The 9890-nt window shown below is 42.6% G+C and overlaps 1 protein-coding gene and 1 long non-coding RNA gene across 8 annotated transcripts in view; one reads left to right on the top strand and one right to left on the bottom strand.

Annotated features, from left to right (window-relative positions):
* Positions 1 to 1929: 1929 nt before the first annotated feature.
* Positions 1930 to 9142, bottom strand: LOC136692383 (uncharacterized). The gene is made up of 3 exons (XR_010801941.1): positions 8756 to 9142; positions 8478 to 8672; positions 1930 to 2126 (listed from the first exon to the last, which is right to left on the bottom strand). It is a non-coding gene; the product is annotated as an uncharacterized lncRNA (long non-coding RNA).
* The window catches only part of tenm4 (teneurin transmembrane protein 4), a 240273-nt gene continuing 239042 nt past the window's right edge, over positions 8660 to 9890 (top strand). For all 7 annotated transcript variants that reach the window (XM_066665730.1, XM_066665721.1, XM_066665712.1 and 4 more), the window contains exon 1: positions 8660 to 8845. The gene's annotated coding sequence lies outside the window, so the exon portion shown is untranslated. The remainder of the gene's footprint in view (positions 8846 to 9890) is intronic.

The raw sequence follows: 9890 nt of genomic DNA, 5'->3' as shown, positions 1-9890 counted from the left end.
TGAATGAAACACAATGGACCAACACAATGGAATTATATTTATATATTTATTAGTAGTGTCTAATGTTTAACGGTAAAATGTCATAACAAAAATTAAGGTTAAATGTTAGTACTTCCTTGTATTTTTGGGAGGGATGTAAATATGTAGTGTTATATGCATGACAAACTGGCTAGAGGTAACTGCCCTTTTTAAATTATTATGATATCTCGGTTTTAATGATTTTGTTTAAGAATTAATTTATTGAGTAACATTTCAGGGAGAGCTTTAGAACTGCTTTAATGGAGAACAATAATTCTACAGTGTAGCCCATGCCCCAATTTATTTATTTATTTATAAATGTACATATAAAATAATAATAATAATAATAATAATAATAATAATATATATATATATATATATATATATATATATATATATATATATATATATGCCATGTGTTCCAACCTCCAGACTGACAGTGACTATGTGTACCATTACACAATCAGATTGGGCTGGGTTATATAAACTCTTTGCTTACCGTGTTGCTACACTGTTAGCTTTTACTCCATTTTGGCTCTGCAGTACTGCTGCACACTGTGCAATCATCTTAGAAAAGCACTGCCAATAAAATGTTCTGGAGCAACTGCACATGAGCCTGCATCACCATCCCAAAAGCCATGTGTAATCCCCTAAGAGCTGGCTCTACAGCTTTCAAAGTGTTCACGAGTGTGGTGAAGCTCTTAGTAAATGTTGGGGTGAGTTGGAGTGGAGGTTATTATCCTGTAAGTAGTCCACCAGCAGTCCCTGAGTGCAGTCAAATGCTCACTGCCATTTCCAGTGAAGTATAGGTTGTTACTGCAGTAACAGGGACAAACACGTGATTTTAGAAGAAACATTTTGGCAATATAATGTACATTATTATTGGATCTGTAAACGTTTCCCTGTGAAATCTATGGTGTGCTGTTGGAAAAAGGTCCCCTCTCTCCCCGTGAGTTTTACAATGATTAGGTTTGATTATCTCATTAATGGAGAGAGCAAGAGAATACAGCCAAGCCAATCTTAATTAAGGGTTTTATGGTGCATGTAATGTAGGTCTCTTAACGCACATGCACCTTGTCTAAAAATAAGACACATCAGACCCTTATTCAGCAAACAGTCAATGGACAAAGTAAAAGTGACTCAAAAAATGACTAGAAATGTGTACTTTATGCTCTCTATAGACGCAGACCAGACGTACACAAGCCTATTAACAAATATTCAAGATGAAAAATCAAGGAAAAATAAAATACAAGCTAGAGATAGAGAATAATAAGTTGATGTTCCCAAGAGTTTCAGACTCCTACTCATCCAGTGTTCTTTCTGAAATCAATGGTATTAATAGAATTTCTGCTGCTTCTTTGCTGCAGTAATAGCTTCTGCTCTTTTGGGAAAGGCTTGTACTAGATGGTGACACATTGTGAAAACATCTGTGAGAATGCGATTGCATTCAGTCACAGAAGCATTAGTGAGGTCAGTTATTGATGTTGGATGATTTGCTTTGGCCATGCCAAGTCATGCTGAAGGAACTGGATGGTGTTCAGTGTATTTACAATTTACATTGACCCACAGTTCAGTGCTGAAGGGCTTTACACAACTCTGTATCACACATGAGCCTATGGTCTTAATACCCAACGCCAAGTGTTTGCTAGAAGGGTATAAAGCCCAGAGTGCCTGTGGGCTCATATCCACCTGGCCAACACTTGGAAATGAGGTATAAAGCGCAAGACAGGAGGCTCTATATGGTTCTATCTGACTACTGGCATTGGGCACCATGAGCTCAATGGAAGACTCTGGCATAGAAACATGGGTCTGGAGGATTGGGACAAACATGTGCAGGGTCTGAGGCAATTCAGAGATTTATTCAAGAAATTTTAATCTGAACATGTTTTTATTATTATAACTTCCCCAAGATTTTGCTGAACTTTATTTACAATACTTAGTAATCCCCACACTTTTCTCCTGATTAAACGCCATCTCACCAGCCTTCAAATGGCCATCCATACAAACCAAGACAGCAAGGCAAATTATGGCCTCAATAACTACTGTTCCCCGTGGCTGAAGCATCATAGGGTCCCCCTTTTTGCTGGTCTGGAGCCCTCCTGGAAACCCTGAATGCAAGGCAGGAACACACAGTGCACAGTGCATTAGTCCATCACAGGGCACTACACACTCATACAAATTTACACAGAGAATCCACATACAAGCATGTGTTCTTGAACCCAAGACTCTGAGACCCTGGAGATTAGTACTGCATTGATGCATTGCATCAATGCAGTACTGATCTCCAGGGTCTCAGAGTCTTGGGTATATATATATATATAACCTCCAGGGACCTGGAGGTTGTGGGTTCGAGTCCCGCTCCAGGTGACAGTCTGTGAGGAGTTTGTTGTGTTCTCACTGTGTCCGTGTGGGTTTCCTCTGGGTGCTCCAGTTTCCTCCCACGGTCCAAAAACACACATTGGTAGGTGGATTGGCGACCGTAGGTGTGTGAGAGTGTGTGTAAAGTGATGTGAAGAACTGGCGCCCTCCAGGGCGTGGTCCATGCCTTGCGCCCAGTGATTCCGGGCAGGCTCTGGCCCCACCGTGACCTTGAATTGGATAAGTGGTTTCAGACAATGAATGAATGAAATAATATAGGTACACTTCATTTGGACAAATAACAAATATCCCTGGAAGTCTGATTAGTTTAATATTAAGCGTTCTATATCTGAGTGGCCTCAGAACAGTGACTCAACATAAAGCGTTGCTTCTGGATGTTCTCATTTGGTTTTTTGGGTGAAAAACACTTCCCAATGACTCATTTGAACTGTACTTTCTTAATCTAGTTGTGTAACTGAACAATTGGTTTCCATGGGGATACTAGTTTCCTGCACTTAAATAGACTGATACAGCAGCAGTGTGTTCTCTTCACATTGCAGCAACTTTTTTTGCTCTTGCACACAATCGCAGGCATGCAGGCATTTTCAGTTGAGCAGCGCAGTAGGACGCCCTCAGCAGGGTGCCCAGTGCCTGCGGACTTTTCACTGACCTGGCAGCACCGCTCCCTTTGTGTCCTCCAGGACTCCAGGCTTGGAGCCAGGCCAGAGCTCTGATGCTGCTGCTGCTGTGGCTCTCAGACCCAGACTGATCCAATGTGAGGGTAAGGCTAACTGACAGGTTCATGTGGAGAGCAGAGCACCATTCCTATTATGTACAGTCTCTGTTGCACTTAGGCCTGGTTTGTCACCTGAGCTTCTGCACGAACCCGCTCGATACTCCCCTCAGGCCAGAGAGGAGCTCGTCAGGAGTTATCAATATGAAAGTTGACTGTTGCACCACTTGGTGAGTAGTGTCTTTGTTTATCAGTGGTCAGAGAAGACTAATTATCTGGTCACGCCACAGTCATCCATGGTCTGACATCCAAGATTACAGCTGAGTGGCCCTTACATTGGCATCTATTAGCTGACAGAAGTGACTCTTAACATTCTCCTCTGAGTGTGTTGAGCTGTCCATACTGTTGTGTTTGTGGTAGTATGAATAGATGTGGTGGCTGTATGATTGGTCCAGGATGGTGTTCGATGTTTGTTATGAATGTAGGGAAAAGCTGAGAGGAATAGGCCTCAGGACTGTATCAGTGTGAGATTTCAGAGAATGTGCACTGTTTGTATAATTTTTGTTATTAGTATAAAGCTAATTGAAGTTATATTTAGATCAGCACGTATCCAACTGCAAGCCATGTACACCTGTAGCCCTTTTTCACAGTAAAGGAACTGGTTTGGTTCCCATTCGTAACCAGAAAAGTGTGTTCCAAGTTGGAACCAAAGAATAGGAGGCTTTTCAGTGCGAACTGTGACAAGTTTCTTGGGTGTGTTGAGATAAAGAAGCTACAGAAAGAACACAGACCCTCAAATAAAGCACTCACAGTGGAGCTGGCGGGTCATTTACAGCATGTTAAATAAACAAATAAACATAAATAAAACAGGAATGTGCTCATTCTGTGGTTTCTGGGGCTGTGGTCAGCACAAAACGAGGTGCGTTGTATCTACTTCACGTTATTGTTCACAAGCTCTTTAGGATGGTTCAGTAATATTTACATACATGCATCATATATCTCTGGCACTTGCACTGAATATACTCACAGCAACTCTGGAGTCCAGCAACGTCCCTCCTGAGGAAGGATCCTTGGTTTTCATCAAAACTGGTGAAAACATGGGCCACTTCACCGGACAGAACCAAAGATGTTTTGATGGAAAAGGGATACTGGGGCCACAAGGGGGCATTAACAGGGCTCCTTACAATTTTAATCACTTGAAAATGTTTCATTTGTTCAGTTTGTTAAATCTGTCTCATTCATATCTAAAAAGCACTTATTGCTTAAATATGGAAGATGATTTAAACACTATGAAAATGTATACTTTCCCTGTAGGGGGAGAAAAGAGGGGTGCAGTGGCACTAAATAGGCTTAAATGCTGTTGGTTTGTTTTATAAAGTCTAAACCCTTTCAGTGATGCAGGGCATGGCAGGGTTGCTGGGAGTGTGTTTAGAGGCTTTGCTGAGGTTTTGGAAAAGTTTGGAAAGAGAGGGTAAGATATAATAAATGAAAACAGAAAAAACACACCCTGCAAATATTATATGTCTCTGCCTTTTGACTTTTTTGTGTCAACAGTTTAAGAGAAGAAATGTTACACATGTCTATTTCCCAAAATCTGAAACATGATGTGACAAAAACCTTGTCTGCCTGCAATATTTTGGCAATATCTCACTTTAAATGTGCTTCTGGTGTTTTCATAAATCCTCGGTAACTGCCGAATGAAGATATATGTGAAACACCTACCTGTTGGTATATATTATAAGCAAACTTTTAAATGTAGATTTATGTTCCACAGTTTCTGAACATTCTTAAATAAAGGCAGGGCGTTGTTCATGTGTCTGAGACTTTGTCCAGGACCTCAAAATCACAGCAACATATCTAATATACTTTGCACGTTGTAATGTATCTTTCAGAATAGCTTGAGAGATACTTAAAAATATATCTGTGATTTTATCCACCAGGCCTTCGGAAATAAGAGGCACTGAAGTGAAGAAACACTTTTGCTGTTCAGCTTTTTTCCCTTCCCAGTTACTGAATGTGACAAGTCAAAATCGGAATTTATTTCAGTTACATCTGCTTTCTCCTCTCTGCTTTTGATATGAAAATCCTGAAGTCAGAACAAGAAGTAATCCACTGTTCCTGCAGCATACATATGAGAAAAGCCCAGCTGATGCAACGTTACACAAAGCTAATATAAAACTCTATTTTCATTACAGGCCCTGGCTGTGAGAATCGTACATTACGGCGACTAGGCCTAAGCAAATTTGGAGTGTGTTTCTCTCCCATTTACTTTCACACTGCCTGCTTTTATTAATCACAGATAGTCAAGGCTCCCAAGCTCGGCTGTGCACCGGGGTGTGTAGAGGCACATATGGAAGTGGTGATAATGAGCCTGGGCTCGTCTTCCTGTTGCCTATGTCAACGGAGGGGTCTCCAAATCCCACGGTGACACGATCACAATCCCGGCTTGGCCGGCGGTTTTCCATTTGAAAGAATATTTAACTTTTCACTCATCTATTCACAGCCAGTGAGCAGTAAGAAGCCTAAGCCTGGTCCAGATTAGCTGCCTGAGGATAATGCAGTGAATTGAACCACACACATACCACCTCCTGGCCTCTGCCTTGTTCTCAGGGTAACCAAACATACTTGCTGGGATAGGGACCCTTGACCATTCTTTCTTGCCTTGGGGGAGAAGCCAGGATGAGGAGAAAGGGCCTGGATTTTGGAGGCAGGACTCACTTAAATGCCGTGCCCCCAACAAAAGAAATGTCAGGTGGGACAACGCAAAAGTTCTGTCTTTGGCTAACCTACAAAACTCTGGTGTCAGAGGTTCCAACTGGGTTGCTGAAAGAAAAGGCAACCTGAGATTTCCTCTTCAAATGCACTTGTGTCGCTCCTAAATCCTGAGGTCAAGAACACATTTAAAAACTGATTTGTGAGTTGTACAATTAATTTTCAAAAATCTTAGCCATTTATATATATTTTTTTTATCATTTACACACAGATATTGTGTTTTATATTGTACAAATCTTTCAAGAAGAACAGACCAATAGAAATGCTCCAAAAGTGCTCTTTAAAAAAACATCTATGAGGTGTATACAAGCGGTTTTAAGGAAAGCTGCCATTTGGAGATACTTCTCGTGTTTGGTTTTTATTTTATTTATTTTTTAGTTTGTTTTTGGAAAGCAATATTATGTTAACCTAAGCTAAATGTAGACAATGACCTTTCTGATTCTCATAAATCAGCCACTGATCTAATGAAACGTTCTCTGGTAATCGCCCCATTAGTCTATTTATTCTTAGTTAAAAGATCCTGCTTCCAATATGTCAGCAATGGAGAGGTCCATCACCTCATGACATAAAGCAAATGCAATTCTGACTGCATTAATAACAAATCAGTATGTCGTCTAATGCTAGTATAACCATATCTCCAGACGGCTGTACTTGAAGACAAAAGACACCAATAAAAATGTAGTTTAGAAAGCAGTCCAATAAGGTTGTTCACTGACACAGTAAACCCACAGATGTATTGGCAACCTAGTAAAAATAATAATAATAATAAATAATGCACACATAATGGTTCCTAAAGAACCTTTACTGTAAAGAAGATGAGTGTGTTTTAGGAGATTCATAAGTTTGAAGTTGTCTGTAAACAATGCCATTCCAAAAAATATGGTTCACTTTTAGTTCACACAATACCTAGATGAAAGCTCGCCTGTAAAATGGCTTGTTTTCAATTCATTGTTTTATGATTTGAATGATTTATTGATACACAACTCTTCAGCCTAGTTTAGCTCCGCCTACTCGTACTGAAATTATAAACATTGTTTTAGCCTGGACTGTGTTTTGAAAGATGCATGATACCATTCATTCATTCATTGTCTGAAACCACCCAGTTCAGGTTCGCGGTGGGTCTGGAGTCCACCTGGAATCACTGGGAGCAAGGTGGGAACACACCCTGGAGGGGTCGCCAGTCCTTCGCAGGGTGACATACACTCACACATTCACACCTACAGTCGCCAATTCACCTACCAATGTTTGTTTTTGGACCATGGGGGGAAACCTGAGCACCCAGAGAAAACCCACACAGACACAGGGAGAACTCTTCACAGACAGTTACCCGGAGTGGGTCTTGAAACCACAATCTCCAGGTCCCTGGAGCTGTGTCACTGAGACACTACCTGCTGCACTACCGTGCCACCCCCGCATGATACCAAGGGTACTCAAATATAAATAGTGGAAGTCTACTTACAATATTTCCAAGAGTTTAATGTGCAAAGAGGTCAGGTGAGCAAGACTAAGATAATAATTAAGTCCATTCTTCTGAGTTGTTTTCGCTGTTGAATTTCCTTTTCTTTGTACATTCATACACTTATGCATTGTCTGTAAGTGCTTATCTAGTTCAGGGTCATTGTGCATCCAGAGGGGGCCCTGTAGGGAGCGCCGGTCCTTCACAGGGCAACACACATTCACATTCACTCACACCTACGGACATTTTTGAGTCGTCAATCCAGTGTGTGTTTTTGGACCGTGGGAGGAAACTGGAACACCCGGAGGAATCATGAGGAGTGTCACACACCAAACTCCTCACAGACAGTCACCCTTAGCAGGGCTCGAACCCACAACCTCCAGGTCCCTGGAACTGTGTGACCGAGACACCACCTGCTGCACCACTGTGCCGCCCTTTTCTTTGTACAGTTCAAGTTAGTCCTCAATCTAAGTGTGTACCTCAGCTTTGTGAGTGGACGGCAAGAAATGATAAGGTATGGCATGCAATTTACACAGATTGAAAGGTCAGATTTTCCTTTTACCCAAAAATAACCTTCGTATACTTATAATATTCATATTATAATAAAAATATACAACCCCTTTCATCAAGGAAAAAAATATAGCCTTCATCCCTCAAAAAAACAAACAAAAAAAGAAAAGCATATAAAACATGCAACAACAAAAACGTCAGTGGGGGATAATCCAACCCCTTTGCAAAGATAAGAGCATTATGTTTTTATTATAAAGCTGGGCAAGGTGGGAAATCCTACAGATTACACATCTGTAAGATTAGATGTTGTTTTTTTCCCAAATCCCACTAGGGTGATTGCAGCACTGGTGTTTACCACTCTTCCATTGTTGTAACCAGCCCCATTGTACCTGCCCTCTCCCGGACAGGGTGGGCTCATCCCCCCCTCCGCGCAGGTGTCGCTTGTTCGTAGTTCTTTGTTAATTTTGTCTTCTGTATGTTGTGTAGGGCCGAACGTCTCCCCCGCATTAGTGTCGGTGTTGTGAGCGTGAGCCCGCGCCCCCACCCCCTCCTCTCTCGCGCTCATGGTACGCGCCGCGCGCTGAGCAGAGCTTGTGGTGTGGGGGGCGTTTGTGATTCTCCAGCACTCACCTCCTCCCTGCGCTTTCTGCCTCATTCACAGCGCTCAGTCATGTGTGGACGGATAGTGCCTGAGTGCTGGAGCTTCTGAGGCTTTTTTCCGAGCGACAACAACCCCAAGCTGACGCTCCTTTTCGCCTCGGTTTTGTCCCTGAGATGTGGCTATCGCTCCGTGGACGTTTTTGCCTCACGTTCTGCTGATGTTTTCTGAACGGGGGATGATAAAATAGACGCGTGAGAACAACTACAGAACACGCACTCACGCGCACACAGCACATTTTTTTGCTTACCTTTCTCCGCTGTGTATCTATCTATCTGCTGCCAGCGAGTGGTTTGTTTTCTTCGCTTTGCCTCCGCCGGACGGATGTTTCTTCAGAATGGTAAGCTCCTGATTTCTTCGCATCTTTGAGACAAATGCTGCGGGGTTATGCTTTACCAGGCCAGGCTTAGGGTGCAGGTATTTTGGTGCAGTTATTTATTCCTAGCCTTTTCCCCTCACTCTGGAAAGACTATCCCGCGAACTTGCAGCGTGGTCTGAGGGTGTAAAGGCACTCCTCGCGCTTGTGGCTCTTCGTCGCGTTGTTTTACTGACAATATCCGAAGCTGCGGTTCACAGTGTGAGTAGAAGTTGATCTCCCCCCCGTGCCCCTCCTGATTCGTGTTGGCTTTGATGGGCCACGACTCTCTCTTATCTATCTATCTATCTATCTATCTATCTATCTATCTATCTATCTATCTCACTCTTTTCATTATCTTCCCTTCCCCTCTCTGCTTCATGGTACGGCTGCATGTTTCACCATTCACCCGCCTACACCACAGTTTAAACGGGTTCAGCGTATACCCGACCTCTCTCGGCGGTATGCCCCTCCGCTTTGAGCAGCACACGCCTCGCCTGCCACCTCCAGTCGCCCTGCTTTACTTACAGTTCAAACGCGGCTTTATTTTAGCTCGCTTTGTAATTTCATTGCCGCTTCCTTCGCTCTGCTCCAGCTGAGAGAGCGCGAGGCTGAGTGGAATCGGGATGCGCAGTCTTCGCATCTTTAGCCGGATCCGCTCACTGATTCCGCGGGAAGGTTTTGACACACAGCCACTCCACCGTCGTCCCGCACTGTGACATAACAAAAGAAAACTGTGACCTCACTGTCCCACGTTCTCCTACCTACTGTTTTATTACTGCTTTTGTAAGTCGTACTTAACATACACTGGACTACCCTCGGCACTACACTGCACTCTAATTTACATAAACGGTTCAACTAAAACATTGTATCTCCAGGTTTTTGGGGTGTGGGGTGTTCTGTAAAGAAACTGCAACATTACAACCATTTTGTAGTGTTTTGAAATGTCCCAAATGACACGGATAAGCATCGTGTTACATAAACTTCCATTTCCCTTTCATTTTGTTTATTTTCACAACTCCCTCCTAAA

Source organism: Hoplias malabaricus, chromosome 1 (assembly GCF_029633855.1).
Source record: "Hoplias malabaricus isolate fHopMal1 chromosome 1, fHopMal1.hap1, whole genome shotgun sequence".
In the NCBI taxonomy this organism is placed as follows: Eukaryota; Metazoa; Chordata; class Actinopteri; order Characiformes; family Erythrinidae; genus Hoplias; species Hoplias malabaricus.
This window is presented reverse-complemented; position numbering and strand designations above follow the sequence as displayed.